The 16,671-nt window shown below is 51.5% G+C and overlaps 1 protein-coding gene across 1 annotated transcript in view; it reads left to right on the top strand.

The window, feature by feature from the left end:
- ZHX2 (zinc fingers and homeoboxes 2) overlaps window positions 1–16,671 on the top strand; it is a 179,944-nt gene that overhangs the window by 70,759 nt on the left and 92,514 nt on the right. Inside the window, exon 2 of the mRNA XM_027560933.1 lies at window positions 12,497–12,565. The gene's annotated coding sequence lies outside the window, so the exon portion shown is untranslated. The remainder of the gene's footprint in view (window positions 1–12,496; window positions 12,566–16,671) is intronic.

Genomic DNA, 16,671 nt, shown 5'->3' with positions numbered 1-16,671 from the left:
GGGACACAGGACCTCTGCCCAGCCCTCCAGCCCTGGAGCAGGGCGGAGCCGAACCAGCTGTCAGAGGGGAGCAGAGCCTTGACTGGAGTGCTGGGGGCAGCAGGACAGGGGAGGAGAAAGATTTGGCATTGCGGGCGGGGTAGGGGGGCAGCAAGCATCCCTGCAGGGAGAGGGGAGTTCGGTTGAAGAGCCTGGAATCTGAGGGACCCTCAGAGATTGCTCAGGCCTGAGCCCAGTCTGAGAGCAGTGTCAGTCCAGGAGCCCGACGCGCCCCATGGATGAGCTCGGCACGAGCTGATGAGGGCAGCAGCCCCCATTGCCACGGCCGGGTGGGCAGGTTGCTCGTTCTGGAGACTGGGCGCCCCACTCAAGATGCAGGGCCCGGGCGGAAATCCAGCGCTGTGAGTCACAACCAGATGTACAGCCTGTCAGGGAGAACCAGGGCCGAGGGGAACTGGTCACGGTTTCCTGGAAGCGTCCTGAGTGTGGGGGAGGGGTCCGCTGAGGACAGGTGCCCGTGGGGGCAGGGCTGAGCCAGGAGACCCGCTGGTGGGCCGGCCCGGCTGCACTGTCAGCACTGGGGCCGAACTTTCCATGGCCACCGGGGGTGTCAGAGCCTGATGCCCATGGACCCAGCTGAGGCACATTTGGGGTCCTCCGTCTCCCCTCCCACAGCGTGTCTGGAGTTTCCTGGACTTCTGAGAGGTGGCATGCCCCTCAGGGTGTGGATGTGGGGAGAGCAGCCCAACTGGGACTTCTGCATTGTCGTCCCATAAACTTGGATCCAAATCCATGGACTTCCACAAGCCCAGCCCCTCTCTGGTCCTGGTTCCTCTCACCTCCAAACGGATGGGATAAATTGGGAGCTCTCCGAGGTTCCACCCAGGCAATTCCTTTGTCTTCCTCCCTATAGATAGGAGTGGGGGCTTCCCAGGTAGCCCTAGTGGTAAAGAACCCACCTGCAATGCAGGAGACATAATGAAACACGAGGTCGATCCCTGGGTTGGGAGGATCCTCTGGAGGAGGGCCTGGCAACCCACTCCAGTATTCTTGCCTGGAGAATCCCACGAACAGAGGAGCCTGGCAGGTTACAGTCCATAGAGTTGCACAGCGTTGGACACGACTGAAGCAACTCAGCACATAGATGAGAGACACTGAGGCCACAGAGCGAGGAGCCTGCTCTGAGGAAGCGCATCTGGAGCTTGGCCAGATCTGCTCCCTTCCCCCACCCCACCCCGTGTTCCAATGTCCTGCAGCCCCTTCCCGATCTTCTCCTTCCTGGCCCCTCTTACCCTCCTTCCCCTCTACCCATGCTCCTCATCTGCAGACATGGAGGCTCAGCCATTCCTGGGGTGGGGGTGGGTCCCAAGTCTAAACCAAGAGAAGAACTCCCAGGGCCATGGCCATCTGTGTGTACTCACTGGGATAAGCAGGCAGGACCTCCTCCAGCCACCTCCTGTCTGAATCCTACATACACATCCTTCGATCCAGTTCAAATGGCGCCTCCACCAGGAAGCCTTCCGGATCTCCCCAGCCAGAGTCATCACCTTACCCAGCCGCCCCCAGGCACCCCACTTCATAATTCTGCAGGTGCCATTTTTACTTTTGTTGTTGTTTAGTTGCTAAGTCGTGTCCGACTCTGTGACCCCATGGACTGTAGCTGGCCAGGCTCCACTGTCTATAGGGTTTCCCAGGCAAGAATACTGGAGTGGGTTGCCATTTCCTCCTCTAGAGGAAACTTCCTGATCCAGGGATCAAACCCAAGTGTCCTGCGCTGGCAGGTGGACTCTACCACTGAGCCACCAAGGAAGCCCCCTTTTTTAACTTACTAGTGTTGTAATTGTTTGTGCAAACATCATAGCTCCTGTACACAATTACAGACTCACTGGACACAGTCACCAATCAGCCCGTTTTGCCCATGCTCATCAGCAGCCCCCTCTTTGACATCTGATGTGGTGTTTGGATTCTAGTGTTGGGTAGATATGTGCGGAATAAATGGAGTTTTCTTCCTTCTGTGTAGCACAAAGATTCTTTCCTTCCAGAATGAATGACCGGATGTGTAAGAGCATGTGTTCTATAGCGGCAGTGGGTAGAATCAGCTCCACCGACACAGAGCAGGACCCTGGACAAGTTTCTAACACCCATGCCTCAGTGTCCCCACGTGTAAAGCGAGGATCGTCATAACCTCCCTACCTCGCAGGCTGACTGTGAAGGTTAGATGAGTCATGCTTGTCAAGTGCTTGATGTCATGCCCAGCAGAGACCTGATTCAGTAAGCGAAGTTGTTAGATTTTGGCAGTACGATATGTAAATTTTTCTTTGATTTTTTTTTTCTTTTTTTAATATTACACCGTCTTGCAAAATTCGAGTTTGGCTTTAGGTAGTTGCCAGGTCCTTTCCAATCCTTGCATTCATTGAACCTGTGTCGGGCATTCAGTGCCATCTGCGGAGTCCCTGGATACGCTGGCTCGGAGCAGGGGGCAGGGAAGGGAGAGCGAGCCTTCACTGGCGTAACTGCTCGCCAGCTCGGGGCTAGCAGCCACATGAAGCGCTCTTACTCAGTTCATGTGACTCGACAAATTTGGAATGTGTTGGGGAGAGAGTTTTTCCAGCTATGAGTCAGTATATTTATGCTCTCTCACACACATTTAAAAATTTTAAAAAGAAAGAGACTTTAGCGAGAATTCATTTATGAGTGCAAAGTGGACATCTCTGGAAACTGTGTTTTGACCCTGAAGGCAAATAATACTTAAGATATTTAATAAAGGGTTCAAAACAAGAGTCAAGGGAAAGAGAACACAGCTAGCTTCCTTTTTCCTTCTGTATTTTCAGCTGCTGAAGTGCACATTGGAGGACCAATATAGCATGGGTTTATAAAGCACCTCCTGGATACCCCAATTTATACTCAGCATAGTGGGAAAATAGATATGTGAAAGAAGGGAGGCAGAACCAGCATTTACTAAGCACCTGTTATGTGCCAGGTAATTAGAGCTGGGGTGGGGGTACATGTCCCAAGTTCAAGAGACAGCATGGGGAAAATGGAATAATTGTATTCAGACATGCTTGGGCTCAAACTACAACAGCCTACTTTTAGAATGTTATCTAAGGCCCATCTTAGCCCATTTTGTGGATGGCAAAACTAAGGCTCAGAGAAGAGAAAATAATTTGTCTATGGACACAAAGCTCTTAAGTAGTGGAAACCATATTCTAAACAGGGTTTGTTACCCTTCTGCCTTATGCCACACAAAATATGTGATACAGCAGGTTTCAGATATCACAGAAGAGACAACACAGGATTATGTTAGCTGGGAGAAGGGAAACAAACACAGCGACTTCTACAGTTGCACCAGCTGCTGCCTTGAAGCAGTTTCCAGAAAGCAGTATGAGGAAGAATCGCCCCCCAGAAAGAAAAATAAATAAATAAACTAGGTCTGTGAGTCTCCCTGGCTTCCCTGGTGGCTCAGAGGTTAAAGCATCTGCCTGCAATGTGGGAGACCTGGGTTCAATCCCTGGGTCGGGAAGATCCCCTGGAGAAGGAAATGGCAACCCACTCCAGTATTCTTGCCTGGAGAATCCCATGAACAGAGGAGCCTGGTGGGCTACAGTCCACGGGGTCGCAAAGAGTCAGACACGACTGAGTGAGCGACTTAAGGTTAAGGTGAGTCTCCCTATGGTGAAGAAATTTGGGTTAAATCAGTGTCCCCGAGGAAGGAGGGAAGCAGGCACACCCATTCTCGGTGATAACACTCACATATCCTAAGCAGGTACCACTTTCTCACAGATCAGTCCCTTTAACCACCTCCGGACATGACGGAGTGCACGCGCACACACACGCACGCATGCACACACGCATACACACACTTGACACGACTGAGCATGCGCACGTTATGGATGATAAAGAACCTGCACACACACACACACACACACACACACACACACAGAGTTGACATGACTGAGCACTCGCACACACACACATTAGGGATGATGAAGAACCTGCACACACACACACATACACTTGACATGACTGAGCACGCACACATACACACGTTAAGGATGACGAAGAACCTGCTTTTCGTCCAGGCAGGTCCTTTCTGCACACACACACACACACACACACACATATACAGTTGACACGACTGAGCATGTGCGTGCACACACACACACAGTTGACATGACTGAGCGTGTGCGCACACACACAGTTGACATGACTGAGCATGCACACACACACATTAGGGATGATGAAGAACCTGCACACACGCACTTGACATGACTGAGCACGCACACATATACACACTGGGGATGACGAAGAACCTGCTTTTCGTCCAGGCTGGTCCTCTCTGCACACACACACACACACACACACACACACACACACACACACACAGAGTTGACACGACTGAGCGTGTGTGCACACACACAGTTGACATGACTGAGCATGCACACACACATTACAGATGACGAAGAACCTGCACACACACACACACACACAGTTGACACGGCTGAGCACGCACACACACACATTAGGGATGACAAAGAACCTGCACACACACACCACACGTTAGGGATGACAAAGAACCTGTGCGAGCACACACACACACATTAGGGATGATGAAGAACCTGCTTCTCGTCCAGGCTGGTCCTCTCTGCACACACACACACACAGTTGACACGACTGAGCATGCACACACATGAGGGATGACGAAGAGCCTGTACACACACACACGTTAGGGATGACAAAGAACCTGCACGCACGCACACACATTAGGGATGGCGAAGAACCTGCTTTTCATCCAGGCTGGTCCTGTCTGCTGTTATTTACTTTAAAGAAAGAAACCAGCGCCCGCCCAGAGGGCTTGCGTTTCCAGCTCACTTACATCTCTTTTGCACGGGCTCATTTTCATAGACTCCCAGTCTCCAGGGAGCCGTGTCTTTCCCTCGGAAACATGAGCTGTAATCAAAGATGTATTCATCCGCACACATCTGCCGACAGCCACGCCGGAGCCATGGTTCGACGAGGCCTGACAGAAGGAGGCTCAGGCCAGGTGCCTGGGGAGAATTTTTCCCTACACAAATCAGATTGCCCTGTGGTAGCTCTTTGTAAAGATGGCAGAGTCCTAGGCGGTGCTTCTCATATTGCCAGAGGACCTGAGGGGGCCAGGGGGCTAACAGGATTCCACCACCCTTTCAGCAAGGACTGTTGCTGGCCACTGTGTGCTGAGAACTGCAGACCCTGGGAATCCAGCTCTTCTGGTGACTTCCCATCACTGACAGGTATAAAGATCCAGCTTCTTAAAGGCCAGCGAGTCCCTGGAGGAGCTGGCTCCTGTTCTTTCTCTGGCCTGCTCGGCCTTAGCCACTCTGGCCGGCTTCCATTGCTGGCTGTCCAGTGCACCTCCTCCTGCCTCGGCCCTGCACACATTCCCTCTAGCTTTCTGGATTCTTCCTTCCTCTCCTGGCCAGGTTTGCTGCCGCTTGCCTTTCAGATCCAGCTGCCCTCCCCCAGGCCCTCCATCTGCCTCCCTGGTGATCTTGCCACCACTGCATGTGCTTCCCCGTCACGTCTTTGGAGTCTCTTCTCCAGCCCAGCTGCAAGGGTGCATGCATGCATGCGAAGTCGCTTCAGTCATATCCGACTCTGCGACACCATGGACTATAGCCCACCAGGCTCCTTGGTCCGTGGGATTCTCCAAGCAAGAATACTGGAGTGGGTTGCCATTTTCTTCTCCAGGGGATCTTCCCGACCCAGGGATCAAACCCACGACTCTTAAGTCTCCTGCATTGCCAGGCAGATTCTTTACCACTAGCACCACCTGGGAAGTCCTGCAAGGGTTGGGCTCACTTTATCTCCCCAGTGCTGGCCTGAAGCCAGTGCCCCATAGAGAGCTGTTGGTCCAGTGGTTAAGAATCTGCCTCACAGTGCAGGGGACTTGGGTTCGATCCCTGGTCGGGGAACTGAGACCCCACAGGTCAGGAGGCAACTAAGCCCATGCTCTCTGGAGCCCACGTACCACAAAGATAGATCTCAGGTGCTGCAACTAAGATCTGGTGCAGCCAAGTAAATATTTTTAAAAAGATTGCTGAAGGAATGGAGAGACAGCTGCTAAGTCGCTTCAGTCATGTCCAACTCTGTGTGACCCCATAGACGGCAGCCCACCAGGCGCCCCCGTCCCTGAGATTCTCCAGGCAAGAACACTGGAGTGGGTTGCCATTTCCTTCTCCAATGCATGAAAGTGAAAAGTGAAAGTCGAGTTGCTCAGTCGTGTCCGACTCTTCGCGACCCCATGGACTGCAGCCCACCAGGCTCCTCTGTCCATGGGATTTTCCAGGCAAGAGTACTGGAGTGGGGTGCCATTGCCTGTTTCTTCTCTGAAGAGACAGCAGTGAGCAAATCAAACACTGCCCTGCCCAGTGCTGGGCACATCTTCTTGGAGTGTTGATTGTATTTGACAATTTTCAGGAGAAATATTTGGGAACAAACACAGACCAATTCTAGAGTAGCATTCAGTGTTCTTGTCAATGTTCGATGCTTCAAGTTGCACCTGCACACCCCGGGGAGGTTGTGAACTCAGCCTCCTCTATAGTCTCGAGTAGGGCCATCGGGTCTTCGTGGAAGAGTAGGTTGGTTTTGGTGGAAGAGATGGCCCAGTTTGCCAGCAGCTCCAGCCATGGAGTCAAAGTCTAAGGGGCAACCTAGGGAGTGGTGGGGAATAGAAAGACCGTTCAATCAGGCCTGAGTTCAAGCCTGTCACTGGATGTTTTCTCTCAGGGTGATACGTGTGATCACCCTAAGATTCAGACTTGTTGTCTGCAAAGTGGGTATTGAGTACTTGCTCCTCAGAGTTGCTGTGATGAAGACAGAGAAGCCATGGAAGACCCACTCAGTGCGCCGCTCAGAGCAAGCACTCAGGAAGTGGTGACTTTTGTGCTCGTCCTTCACTGATCTCTCTTATGAATTAAAGGTGTTGTTGGTTTCTAAAGTGGAACATTTCCTGGTGCAAAGACAGGCAACTTAAGACCACACTGCCGGCCTGCAGAATCATGGCTGCACAGAAGTGGCCTGTAACTTGCCACCTTCTTTGAACTTGACCTTCCTGTCTTGTGTGAGCACAGTAGCCCCAACCCAAACCTGCTGATCCCCAGTACTGTCCTCCATGGGTTCTTCATCCTCTCCTCAATATGAGGCCATCCCCCCAGGACATCATGACCTGTTTACTAGACCCGGAATTTCTTACTCATCTGCTAAATGTTTGCCGAGTGAAAAAATGGACTGGAATAAACTGCGAGAGAGGGAGTAACCCTGGGTGTTTTTCTTCTTCTCTGAATGGTTAAAGCACTGTTCCTCTTTTTCCCCTGCAGTTGTCCAGCCATCCAGTGGGTTTAAACTAGGCCAGGAGGGGATAGGAGGGACCTGTAGGGAAAATCCTATGGGCAGATTTTTCCTCGTTGGGATTTTGTGCCTTGTGATCATTTCCTGGGGAGAGGTGTGCTGAGCCAGAAAGACTGGAAATGTGTACACAGGGAGAGCTTGAAGGACAGTGAAAAGCCTTTTCCTTCATTTATGCTGCTGCTCACAACACGAGCGTCATTTCCACGTTCAGGAACTGCTGTGGGCACCACGGCACTGAATCCCCCGTGCAGCAAGGAGGCAGGTTCTGTTCAGAGCTCTACTTGGCTGGTGAGGAAAGTAAGGTCCCAGGGAGGGCAGGACTCGGCATCAGATCACAACACAAGTGTGTGAGAGAACCAAGACCAGACTCAGATGTGTCATTTCCGAGACCAGTGCCCTCGCCCCCACACTGGTTAGGAAGGATCAGGTGTCTAGTGGGTGATGCCCAAGTGCTGAGTTCAAGGGGAGGGACTTCATTCATGGTCCTGTGCCTCCACTGCAGGGGGGCACGGGTTTGATCCCTGGCCAGGGTACTAAGATCCTACATGCATGTCCAAAAAAAGTGGGAAAAAAAAACAAAAGGCTAAATGGGAAAATGGAACTGATTCATTGAGACTCCCCAGCTCCAAGAAGAATTCGCTGTTTGCAGCTCCAGCCAAGCCCCACTCCACACCTCTGTGCCCAGGAAGAAGCACCTAGTCAGTTGGGGATAATAATAAGTATCACCAATAATAATAGTAGCTAACAGACTGTTCTGTGTACATGCATACTATATCTAGCACTTACATGATTCTGAATGCTTTGTATGCATTACCTTCCTCGGTCCTGCAGGGTAATTCAGAGTTAATTTGGGGAAGTGGGAGGACAGAGCATTGACTAGACAGGGTGTAAGATAAGGTAGCCACATGGCTGCATGGAATCCAGTGGGTTCAAAAAGCTTGGGCATCGGGAGCCCGTAACACAGTGGGGCAAGGGGAAGGCAGAGTGATGAGCATTGGCCAGACCTCGCAGGGTCAGAGGCCCTGGGGTGAGAAGTGTGGTCTTTATCCTGAGACAAATGAGGGCATCCGTTAGCTGCTCCCACCTATACCACCTCTATATACATTGGTCTTCCTCACCTTCAGTCTATTATATATCTTTCTCCTTTTTTATACTGTGGCTTTCCTGAGGGTAAGGATTGGATCTTATTTATGTCTGTCTACTACCTAGCATAGAATCAGGATATGTGATTACTCAGTGTGTGGATACCTCAATAAATGATTGCTCATCAGATATTTAATATATTCAATGTTTAATAATGGTTTGTTGTTGTTGTTCAGTCGCTAAGTCGTGTCCAACTCTTTGTGACCCCATGGAGTGCAATGCGCCAGGCTACCCTGTCCTCCACTATCTCCCGGAATTTGCTCAGACTCATGTCCATTGAGCTGGTGATGCCGTCTAACCATTTCATCCTCTGCTGCTGCTGCTGCTGCTGCTAAGTCGCTTCAGTCATGTCCAACTCTGTGCAACCCCATAGACAGCAGCCCACCAGGCTCCGCCATCTCTGGGACTCTCCAGGCAAGAACACTGGAGTGGGTTGCCATTTCCTTCTCCAATGCATGAAAGTGAAAAGTGAAAGTGAAGTGGCTCAGTCGTGTCCGACTCCTAGCGACCCCATGGACTGCAGCCTACCAGGCTCCTCCGTCCATGGGATTTGCCAGCAAGAGTACTGGAGTGGGGTGCCATTGCCTTCTCTATCTCATTCTCTGCTGCCCCCTTTTCCTTTTGCCTTCAGTCTTTCCTAGTATCAGGGTCTTAACATGGTAATATTTAAAAACTATTGCAGTTCAAGGGGTCGCAAAGAGTCATTCACGACTGAGCAACTGAACTACAAAATACATACTACATGTTTGTTATACACAGATATTAGCACCTAAAATATAACTTCTATTATGCAGGCATTTCTGGTCTAAAATGTTATATGTGTGCCTATAAAACCCTGCATTCTGATAAATTCAAAAATCACAGCATTTGGGGGATAATTGGGCTGAAGCAGAGTATTCACAGTTCATATGACTCTGTAATGAAGCACAGTCCAAGTGACGATACCAGTTGAGTTCAAAGGGCGTAAGTTCTGAATTAGAATAAATACAATAACTATAGGGCCTGAGTGACTATAGGCCAATCAATATTGTTTTAAAAGACAGGGCCGGGGTGGGGGACTTGATGGAAGGGGCTAGCGAAGGGTTGAGGCTGCTTAGGTATAGAGGCAGAAGTGGGCAGATGTCTTCATCCCAAGTTCCTGGGGCAGAGCACTTTCAGGCCCTGCTGGAGTGTGGCAAGGATGGGTGGTCTCTTGAGCCCCCAGCCTTTGCACAAAGACCAGGGCAAACCGAGCCACACGAGCACCTCAGACAGAGCATGTGGCCACCGGAGCCCCAAGGAGGAGCTGGGAGGGCGGACCCCTGTGGCTTGCTCTGCTCATCGGTGTGTGCCTTGCATCCAGCCACCCTCACTTGGTGGTGCAAAGTATTAACGTGCCAGGAACATTTGCCTATGAACCAGCGCGACGTCCAGGTTTTGTTGACGTCAGTCGCCTGTATGCCTTGTGTGCACTGAACCTCCTTGTGGAAGCACGTTCAGCAGAACAAACGTTACATAACGGAAGGATGCCTGCTGGCCAGTTTACATCAAGGAACCTACCAGTCACACACCCTCTGAGGGTTGTGGACTGTTTTCTTCTTGGTCCACAAGTCTGTTCAGTAAACCCATTCTGTGAGCAGAGAGTAAGGCAAGATGGAGTTGGGGCACACTAACCCAAGTGAAAGTGTTAGTCACGTCCGACTCTTTGTGACCCCATGGACTGTAGCCCGCCAGGCTCCTCTGTCCACAGAATTCTCCAGGCAAGAATACTGGAGTGGTTGCCATTCCCATCTCCAGGGAATCTCCCCAACCCAGGGATCAAACCCGGGTCTCCTACATTGCAGCCAAATTCTTTATCTGAGCCACCAGGGAAGCCCCCTAGGCACTAATGAAAGTGAAAGTCATTCTGTCGTGTCTGACTCTTTGCGACCCCATGGACTATATAGTCCATGGAATTCTCCAGGCCAGAATATTGCAGTGGGTAGCCTTTTCCTTCTCTAGGGGATCTTCCCAACTCAGGGATCGAACCCAGGTCTCCCGCACTGCAGGTGGATTCTTTACCAGCTGAGCCACAAGGGAAGCCCAAGAATAGTGGAGTGGGTAGCCTATCTTTTCTCCAGAAGATCTTCCCAACCCAGGAATTGAACCGAGGTCTCCTGCATTGCAGGCGAATTCTTTACCAACTGAGCTATCAGGGAAGCCCTAGGGTACCATAAACCCATGATGTGATCGCTTTCCCCATCAGAAGCAGCTGAGCTCGCACCTCTGGACTTGGATTCAGAGGACCTCAACCCCATCCTGCCCAAAAGCTGTGTGACCTCAGGAAAATCACTTAACCTCTCTGTGCCTCAGTTTCCTCAACTGCAGAATAGCACCAGTGACATCCCCGAGTCCTTTGAAAGAGCAGATGAGCTCCTAGTGGATGGAAAGTTCTTTCTAAACTGTAAGGGGCTTTACAGAGTATTGTCCTTCCTGCCGGGCTACTCAGGTCAGCTTGCCTCCTGGGGTGCCTTCTCCTGCCGGATGCTCAGTTCTAAGGGCAGAGGGCAAATCCAGCTACACTGGGATCAGAGTAAATTAATCACTGGGATTCAATGCAGAAATTGGGATGACCTTTGGGAAATGTTGCTGGCCTCTGATGACAGTGAGGAGGAGGGGACCCCGGCCTCCCTCCCCACCCAATGCCTCCCTCACTGAGCGCTCACCCGTCAGCCTCCTTCTCCAGGCCTGAAGTCATCTGCCGATCCCTGGCCCACTGCTCTGCCCCGGCCCCTCCCACCAAGCCAGGCCTGCCTGTCCCATCACCCTCTCATTTTGCTTCCCCGAATAGCACAGAGGAAAGGAACACTTGATTCCGGAATCACGTGAACTCAGGTTTGGATGAGCTTTACCACTCAGCATCATTAAAATCCTGATAGCCAAGTTGTGGTTACTTGAACCTGTCTCTTCCCCTGGGGAATGGGCTACGACTTCCTGACTTCCTTCCTTCCTTCCCTGATGAAGGGGATTAGAAATGCATGCTTTGCAGACTTTAATGTGCCTGGGAATCACCTGAGGAGCTTGTTAAAAAGCAGGCTCTGATGCTTAGGGTCCAACAAGCTCCCAGGTGATGCAGTTTCACCTCTGACATATGGATCCACGTTTGAAGTACCTGCCATAGCGATAGCACTTAGTGGTATGGCCATAAAGATTTTTTTTCCCCAAGGGGTGCCCCTTTGAGAACAGGGAGAGGTGAATAGAGAAACCTCTGCTCCCCTCAGAATTCCAAGGGCAACAAGAAAAAACAAGCTTGGCTGTAAAGGCGGGCAGGGCATGGGGAGTGAGGAGAAGCGTGGTCCCAGCCGCGGCTCATAGGCAGGCTCGCCACGCGCACGTGTGCGCTGCAGGTGGGCCTCGGCCGGCTGCAGAAACCTCTAGAGCTCAGGCCTCGACTTGCCACGCTGGGAATGAACGCTTCTTCGCTCTCCTGAGGAATTTTCAGAGCACACAGGGCTCAGCCCAGCAGGAGTCTCCCAGGGCGGAAATCCACATGGAGGGCTTTTGTTTCCAGGACTGCCGTATCTTTTGGACTTGAGGCCTGTCGGCAAAGCTTTCCTTCTCCACCCTCACCAACTGTGAACCTCTGTTGCTGCCAAGGAACCGACACCAGGGACTGAAGGCAACTTGGAGTGGGGGTTCAGGAGACGCGTCCCCAGCCCCACCCAGCACATCTTGCTTTTAGTTTCACTCTCCTAAAAGGCCTGCTTCTCAGAAAGCTGCTGACTCACCCAAGAGTGTGAGGGTCTTTTTTTTTTTTTCTTTTTCTCAGCATCACCACAAAGCCCCAAGATTCTTGAGGTCAGTTTAACGAGTGGCTGGGCCTTGACCATTTCCTTTCTCCTCCCCATCTCCATCCCAGGATCCCAGGGCCTCAGACCTTCTAGAAATGGGAGTTGATACCCCCATTCACCTTGTCCTGCTTTTAATATTGATTATTTCTTCTCTGTAGGTCTTGACGCCCTGACTGCTCTGGAGTCGAAGTAAAAAGATTCCCAGGATGTAAGCAACACGGGAACTGGTGAGTGACCGTGTGTTTGGCGAAGGTCGGGGCCTCCACTGGATTTCAGGAAGGGAAGGGGGATGGAAGGGAGGCGGGCAGGGGAAGCGGGGTCCGAAGCCCGTCCAGGGGGCAGCTGAACTTTTGCACCTCTGAAGTTGTTTTTGTCGAGATGCACCTGGAAACAGCGTGGTGCAGAGAACCCAACGGTGGGTCCCTTAATTGGCTGGGTCCCTGCCCACCCCTCCCCAGACGCAAACTGGAGCCCGCAGGTGGCTGTGCTGACCTCTGTCTGCTCAGATGCCAGCATCTCAGGCTCACCCTCCGGGGGGCATGGGCTGGGGATCATTCTCACGAACCTTGTAACCAGGGTTAGGGACGCATTCTTAGAACACAGAGGGAACTCTGCGGTTCACACCAGTTTGTAAACCATAGCCCCGAGGAGACATGAGTAAACGGAGGCGAGAAAGCCACCTTTGCTCCTTTGAACAGCTGTCACTGGCAAGAGGCAGGTGGGCAGCTAGTGACTCAGCCTAAGGAGAAATTCCTAATGAGGTCAGCAATGGTAAAAATCGACATCTGTTAGAAGTAGTGAGTTCCCTGTCATTGGCAGAATCCAAGCACAGGTTGGAGAAGCAAGGATGGGAAATGTTGAAGTGGGGAGGGGTTCTGACAGGGCAGTGTTTTACAAATTGTTCCGTGATGATCAAGAATCCTGGAGGGGCAGGAGGATGAGGGGAAGGTTTAGGGAGAATGAACGACGGGACTTTGTAAGCTCACACGTGCATTCCCTCAGCACTGTCTGTTTTATGGGGCAGACTCCTGCTTTAAGGGCTTTCCAGGTGGCGCTAGGGGTAAAGACCCCGCCAGCCAATTTAGGAGATGTAGGAGACACTGGTTTGATCCCTGGGTTGGGAAGATTCCCTGGAGGAGGGTACAGCAACCCACTCCACTATTCTTGCCTGGAGAAGCCTATGGACAGAGGAGCCTGCCAGGCTGCAGTCCATGGGGTCAAAAAGAGTCAGACACGACTGAAGTGATTTAGCACACACACACGTCCTGCTTTAAAACAGCCTGGAAGTTGCTGGATGAGATTGTCCATGGGCCAGGTGTACCTGAGCTCGCCACACGTCACACGTGTGGCCCCAAACACCTGATCTGTGTGAAGGGTGGGCAACTCTCCAGGCATGATCGGAACTCTGATCAGAGGCTCTAGAGAGCTCGCTCCTGTCACAAGACCACCAAAGAAAAGAGTTGCCAGCGCACCATGCCATCGAGAGACTTGCCCAGGGTCCAGACCACACAGACCAGAAGGAAAGGCATGGTGGGATTGCTGTGCTGGGTTCCCCGAGTCCCCAGGCTGTGAGAGGACAGTGAGCATGGCTTCCCCAAGGGAACTGCGGTCCTCCAGCATCGCATTGTCCAGTGACCAAAACCTGGCCTGACGAGCATGAAAAGAATCGCACCCTAGACGCCACGGGTGGAGAAATTGCTCAGGAAAGACACCCATCGCAAAGAAGAGGGTCTGAAGGTCTGAGTAAGGAGCACAGGGGCCTCCTTTGTCGTTTGTCACCGGGTCCTCTTCCCCCGGGCCTGGGTCAGCTGCCGCAGTAAATGTGCACCGAGGGCAGGGCACTGTGGGAGGCCAGAGATGTGGTTCTTTTTCAAGAAACTGACAGCCTGGATGAGAATCAAGTTTGACAGTCCATGTGCAGAAGCTGTGTGTTAGCTGTGTTCTGAGTGCTGTGTAGCGGGGGGGTGGGAGAGGAAGGGGAGGGGGCTAAACAGCAGCTTAAGCTGTAACTTGGTGCTTCCTTGCAAGTCTTGAGGCACAAGTTGGGCTTTGAGGACAGAGACTGTGTTCTTGATTCAAAGGACCTGAGATGTGCTCAGGAAGTGACTGTTGAATGATTATAGGGAAAGTGATAGAGAGTTCCGGAGGCTGTGTCTGTGGTTAAGATCAGACAGCTCAGGTTCAAATCCTGTTTCTTCCACTAGCCATGGGGCCTCATAGACAGAAGTTGCCAATCTGTCTGTGCATCAGTCTTCCCATCTGCAAAATGGGCACCATGCAGTACCTACTATGTAAGAGGGCTGCTGGGAGGAGTCAATAAACTGATTCATGGAAAGCTGCTTGGTCCCCTGCCAGTATACTGTTAATGCCCAATAAGTATTAGCTCTTATTCTTGTTCTGGAAGTAGGATGTGATCCCGATTAAGGTTCAGTGTTGGGACAGGAAATAGCAGCAGAGGCGAGAGGACAGAGCACTGGGCCAGGAGTCAGAAGCCCTGGCTTAGTTGCAGGGAGGGGATGCGAGAAGCATCACTCCCCCCAGGCTCACTCCACAGCAGAAATGCAGCAAGAAGGCGGTCAAGGGCAGCTCCATCTTCCCTGCTCTCTCTGCGGTGGTCCTGGCACCAGTCCAAAGGCAGAGGCCACTAAGCTCTTTATTACCTGCTAGGGTGCCTCATGGAGAGTGGTTGGACTTCTCAGGACCTCTCCTTTTCCCAGTAAATGAGAAACCAACGTGAGCCACCTTCCCTTGCGGAAGTGAAAAGCTCAGGTACAAGAGAGAGTCTGCTGGTACCAATGGGAAATCATTTGAGACTTGCGCTTGGGTAGTGTCCTCTGGAGCCTCACTGTCAATGAGCGTTGATTTCCCAGCCGTTCTCCAGGGAGCCTTGGCTATCTCCTCAACTGGAAGATAGATTGTCCAAGCGATGCTTCACTATGCAGAAGGCATCATCCACCATCCCAGGATTTGTAGCATATTGCAAATAAAAATGGCACTTGCCTGAAAATTTGTTGGGGTCACCTTTCTTACATTGGTGGTGGACATGGAACTCTGGAATGGGTTTGCCTGGGGACCTACCTTTTTTCTCTCCTGCTTCATCACCCTGTGATCCTAGCTGGATAATAAGATGGTTGTTGTTCAGTGGCTAAGTCGTGTCTGACTCTTTGTGACCCCACGGACTGCAACATGCCAGGCTTCCCTGTCCTTCACTATCTCCCAGAGTTTGTTCCATGTCCACTGAGTCAGTGATGCCATCCATCTTATCCTTTGTGGCCCCCTTCTCCGCTTGCCCTCAGTCTTTCCCAGCCTCAGGGTCTTTTCCAATGAGTCAGCTCTTCGTCTCAGGTGGACAAAGTATTGGAGCTTCAGCATCAGTCCTTTCAGTAAATATTCAGGGTCGATTTCCTTTAGGATTGACTGGTTTGATCTCCTTGCTGTTCAAGGAACTGTCAAGAGTCTTCTCCAGCACCACAGTTCAAAAGCATCAATTCTTCAACACTCCACCTTCTTTATGGTCCAACTCTCATACCTGTACATGACTACTGGAAACAACCATAGCTTTGACTTTGATTATATGGACCTTTGTCAGCAAAGTGATCTCTCTGCTTTGGTAGTTTAAACCAAAATTGTTTACGGCATAAGCACAGCCCCTGTACCTGCAAGGTCCTAAAAACTGTCACTCATGTCCGTCTCCTTCTCCCTGTGCACCCCCTAACATCCACCAAGTGAGCCCAGCTTCAGTTCTACCTTTAGTGGGAAGGGAACAGGGATGAGGCAGGAGGCAGCTTCAAAGACAAACCATCAGAGAGAGGAGGTCCCAATTCCTGGTGCCATCAGCCACTGGCCTCTCTTAGCTTCTGTTCCACCTCTTTTCAGATGAGGTGACTGGGCTAGGTCAGGGGTGACAAGTAGATCTCATCTCCTGCCAATTCTGATCAATTGGTCATGGCTGCCAAGGGCACTGCATGGAGAAGGACTCTGAGGCATACCCAGGAAAGAGGGTGCTGCAATGGATTAGTGATGTCTGCTGGGGAGCAGTAAGGAGGACATAGCCCACGTGCCACCTTTTGGCATTTCAGAAAAAATGATTTCCGAGGCCCCTGACTGCTTCTGCACATCGTGGTTTTACATCAGGGGGACAAAGCACAGCAAAACCTCATTAATCTGGACCACTTTAGGGACAACCCAAGTGATTGAAAAAGTCGTCATCTGAGGGTGCCTATTGCCTGCAGGTGAGCTTTATTATCCTTCAGTTGCAGAGTCAGCTCAGCCCAGCTGACAGGTGCAGAGGCCAGGGTGGTGGTGGTCTGTGCTTGCAGGTCTGACCATATGG

The sequence above is a fragment of the Bos indicus x Bos taurus genome, chromosome 14 (assembly GCF_003369695.1).
Source record: "Bos indicus x Bos taurus breed Angus x Brahman F1 hybrid chromosome 14, Bos_hybrid_MaternalHap_v2.0, whole genome shotgun sequence".
Taxonomy (NCBI): Eukaryota; Metazoa; Chordata; class Mammalia; order Artiodactyla; family Bovidae; genus Bos; species Bos indicus x Bos taurus.
Note: the sequence above shows the minus strand (reverse complement) of the source record. Positions and strands in the feature narration are given on the sequence as shown.